Here is a 5287-nt window from a genome sequence, read left to right as displayed (position 1 = left end):
CAAGAGGTATTCTGGTTCGCTTGAGAATCTTAACATCTTGATCAGTAACCTCTACTGGTTCCTCGACAAATCGCAGTTGGTCGTCGATAGTGAGCTCCTTTAAGGGAACTATGAGGGTCTTGTCTGACAGACACTTCTTCAGACTTGACACGTGGAATACGTTGTGAACTCCACTGAGTTCTTCAGGTAGATTCAACCTGTAAGCGACTTTGCCAATCTTCTCAATGATTTCGAACGGTCTAACATAACGCGGATTGAGCTTGCCTCGTTTGCTAAAACGGACTACACCTTTCCAAGGTGAGACTTTGAGTAGCACTCGATCCCCAACCTGGAACTCGAGTGGCTTTCTTCGCTTATCAGCATAGCTTTTCTGACGGTCGCGAGCTGCCGCCATTCGTTGTCGTATCTGAGCAATCTTCTCGGTTGTATCTACTACAAGTTCTGGGTCGGTGATTTGACTGTCACCAACTTCTGCCTAACAGAGAGGTGATCGGCACTTCTGTCCATACAATGCCTCGAACGGAGCGGCCTGGATGCTGGTGTGGTAATTGTTGTTTACGAAAACTCCACTAGCGGGAGGCGCTTTTCCCAGCCATTACCAAAATTGATTACACATGCCCTAAGCATGTCTTCAAGGGTCTGGATGGTGCGTTCAGATTGCCCATCCGTCTGTGGGTGATAAGCGGTACTCATATCTAAACGTGAGCCAAAAGACTTGTGCATAGCTTGCCACAATTCAGATGTAAAACGTGGGTCATGATCAGAAATGATGGAGGTTGGCACTCCGTGCCTTGATACTACTTCCTTTAGGTAAATGTCTGCTAGAGTAGAAAATTTATCCGTTTCCTTGATAGCCAGGAAATGTGCAGACTTGGTCAGTCGATCCACGATCACCCAAATGGTATCATTTCCATGGTGAGATCTAGGCAGGCCAGTAACGAAATCCATGGAGATTTGCTCCCATTTCCATGTCGGGATTTCTGGTTGTCGAAGTAGGCCTGATGGTTTCTGATATTCGGTCTTGACTCTCACACAAGTCAAACATTTACTGACGTAGGTTGCTATGTGGGCTTTCATGCTAGGCCACCAGTATGTAGTCTTGAGATCATGGTACATCTTATCCGAACCAGGATGTACTGAATAACGAGACTTGTGCGCTTCATCCATCACAAGCTCGCGTAAGTTTCCATAAAGTGGAACCCAGATGCGCCCTGTTACATAGTAAGCGTCATCTTCCTTTTGTTCTAGCCGCTGCCTCGATCACCGCAAGGACTCAGCCCTGATGTTCTCTGCTTTCAATGCTTCAACCTGAGCATCTCGTATCTGGGCAGGAACACTAGATTGGATGGTAAGTTGTAACGCTCACACACGTATATGACGAATTTGTTCGTCGTTCCAACGTAGAAATTCAAGTCCCAATGCCCTCTATTTATACTGAGAATTTGACCCCCTCGCGTGACGCGAGGGGTCACCCTGGGGGCGTCGCGTGACGCGACGGGACACATCTCACCATAGGGTTGCCACGTGTGTTTGTAGCTCAGCTGAGTCGACGGAACGAAGAAATTCGATTTAGACAGCAAAATATGAAGATAATCGTCAATAGGGAATATCCCCCCCTGAGTTTTAGGGGCCCTGATCCTGATTCTGATTGTTCTGAAAATTTTAGGGTTTGTGCAGAATCATTTGGGTGTCTCAATTAGGTGGTATCAGAGCCACTGATATAAGCCAATAGGTGTTGTGATAATAATACCTAAGCCTAAATAAAAGAGTTAGGAAGTTGCTATTAACTGGTAGCACACATGATAGCATTTAGACTTGAACTTAAGAAAAGATGCCTTAGTATAAGCTTTGAGATAAGCTAAACACTTTTGTAAATAAAGTGTGATAGAGTTTTTGGTATGCCATGAGAATGATAACTAGAACTTTGCAAGTATAATAAATAAGCAATAACACTTGACCCTTGTTATTTCTTATTTATTAGTACTACTCTGTTCTAAAACATGATCCGTCATGTGAAGACTAATTTGCTTAGTCCTTGTTGAAAGTCATAATGCACTTTCCAAATCATAATTTAAGAAAAATACTATTTATGGGAAATACAAAATTTTTCTCCGGCAAGACTGGGTATGGTGTAGCAGACTCTCCAACTTGTCCGGATATACTGAGGTTACCTCTCCGGCTAGAACCGGGTAAGCAGGTATATAATATGTCAAACAAGTGACAAGATTTCCCTAAATAGTATCATGACCAGATGTCTGACTGGTTCTTGGAAATATGAATCTGTTAAATACATTGACCTTATAAAGGGTATGCATATTACAGCATGTGAAATATGTGATTATATAGATATGTATATCTATAAGGAAATCCAAAAACTATAAGGATTGACAATTTGGAATAAAACACAAGCATATGTGTCAATAATAAATCTAGATTCCTTTGTCAAGAATCCCTTACATATATCAATATCAAACATTATTTCATTTGATCATCTACCTCGTAATTCGAACGGCAATAATAATAATGGAAACCCATTAAGTTGGGACACCATCAAAAGTATAAGAATTTTCAGTACGTTACCATAAACTATTAACGCAAGAAAGAAGCATATAAAGTTGTGCTAGTGCACAAGAAAACACATGAAACTTAAATGATACATCCATAGACATTGAAGTATATCACACACGACTTTTAAGACAAGACCTTTAGAAAATATGATTGGGCACGACAACAACAATACTAATCCCGGCAGTGGGAGAACTACTGATAAAAAAGAGGCACTTTGCCACATGATCCTACAAACGACATGAAGCTTGCTGAAGTACGTTGGAACAAGACTTCACAACCATCGGGGCACAGTCTAATCAGAGTCAAAATTATTGGCACTGCAAAAGAAGTCACATATCGGTATAATTTCCCTATTGCATTGACGACAAAATATGCAATATTCGACATTCCATGATAACGTCACTTAACAAACGGTTATCACGCGGAATTCCAGGAAAAGTTCTTATATTTCTTTCATTGAAATCCTGACTTCTGTATATAATGAATTGACTTTCGCGTTTCTACTTTCCTAATGGTCATCATACCATAAGGATTTCTTTCATAGTAGCAATTATCGATCTATTTCATTTCTTGGTAAATCCACACGTTACACATGCACTGTTTTGTTGCGCATGTGGTTCATTTGAGTTATGAAGACCATAGGAGGGCTTCATTCCAATTTGTTGTTTTATCAAAACTCAAATATCGTTTCACTATACTTGATCTTTGCATTTGTAAATCGCGTTTTTACAAAACAATGACTCCTTATCAAATCGATGAATTTTTGAAAAACTCGATTTTCTTTTGAATGGTATACATGGTTTTTGTTGTAACCATGTTAGAACTTTCTTAATGATACATGAACTCGTTTTGTTTACACCAAGTTCAATTGTTTGAACTTGCTCGCATTACGTATTCAATTCAAGGTCCCATATGATGGATTGCAGCTATCATATTCAAAATAGTACCAACAAGCACTTCATTTATTTTGAATCATAACATGCTTGCTTGGTCTTCGAATTCATTAAATTATTTCTTTAATCACGATCACCTTGTGGTGACGTTTCCACAAATATGAAGCTAGCGCTAAATCTCGTTGCTCATACCATGCTCGGATTTAATTATTTAATTATTTATTGTGTACTGATATTAAATCCGCTTGTTCGATCTATGTATTATCAGTCTTAATGCAATTGTGTATTAAGATAATGGTACCCCAGTTCGTGTTAAATATTCTGGTGTACCTCTTAACGGTTCTTTCACCATCGAGCGAACATTTCGTGATATTCATTGCCTTTCCTCTTCGCTCAAAAATATTGTTTATTCGTTCCATTTTCAATTGTAGATCCTATGAAAATTATTTGAAACAAATATTCAGATTTACTTTGTGAACCCTTCGCTTAATTTCAAAACACGGTGATACTTGTTCGATCACTTCTATTATTGCCATGTTTCAATCACTACGACACCTTGTGGTGTTGGTATGAACTTGCAACTTGTGCTAAATTACTATCAGTCGTTTTATACGGAACTATTTATGCTTTTCGTTTGCACACATTATATACGGATTTAATTATTTATTTGTACTGAATCTGCTTTGTTGGTTTATTCTATAAAAGCAATCTTAACACAATCGTGTGTTAAGATAATGATATACAAATTCATGTCATATCTCGGTGTATCTCTTAACAGTTCCTACAACATCAATCGAGCATTTCTTGATCTTTCCGATTGAAAAACATTATTCAAATTATTTCATTTTCAATCAAAATTCCTACTAGATTGTTTGAAACAAACATTCGGATTCACTTCGTTGAACTATCATTTGATTTAAAACACGGTGAATTCGTCCAGTCACCGCTATTATTATTTCGATTACTACGACACCTTGTGGCGTAGCAATAAATTTGTAGCTTGAGTTAAATCTCCTTTTCACACCTGATGTACGGATTTATTTATTTATTTCCTGTTGGTTCATTATCTTAAAACAATCTTAATACAATTATGTGTTAAGATAAGAGTACACAAAATTCATATCATATTCCGGTGTACCTCTAAAAGTTTCTTTTATCATTGATCGAAAATTCTATGATATTCATTTGGTTTTATCATCATCAATTGAAAATCCTATACGAAAGGAATATCCAAAATTTTATTTCAAAAAGCTTTCAGTTGATTATAAAAAAACGGTGAAAATTGTTCAGTCACCGCAATTATTGAATCATTTCAATCATTACGATACCTTGCGGTATCGGTATAAACTTGTAGCTTGCGCTAATCATTATCATACGAATTATTCAAAACCACGTATGTCTTTCGTTTAACTCATCCTTGAAAATAGTCTTAATACAACTATGTGTTAAAACAATAATACACTAAACTCTGTTGTATTTCGGTGTATCCTTCTAATTCACTCATCTCAACCCCTTGATTTTCTCATCTATTCAATGATTGACAAATCATTTTCATACTTCTATTTTATTCAAACTTGTTTCTGAATCTTCATTAATTGACAATCAAAGTGAATTTTCTGTTGACAGTAAATTCTATTGTTCCTGAAAATCATTCACAAACTTGTAAACATCCATTGATTATATATCTTTTTGCTTGAACCTAATCACCTTGGAAACAATATCAGTTCATCTCATTCATTTGAACACCTCATCTTTTGAAATATCCCGATTCGCTTCCTTGAAGCTCTCAGTTAATTTAAAAAAAACGGTGAATTTATTCGGTCACC

The sequence above is a fragment of the Helianthus annuus genome, chromosome 11, assembly GCF_002127325.2.
Source record: "Helianthus annuus cultivar XRQ/B chromosome 11, HanXRQr2.0-SUNRISE, whole genome shotgun sequence".
In the NCBI taxonomy this organism is placed as follows: Eukaryota; Viridiplantae; Streptophyta; class Magnoliopsida; order Asterales; family Asteraceae; genus Helianthus; species Helianthus annuus.
Note: the sequence above shows the minus strand (reverse complement) of the source record.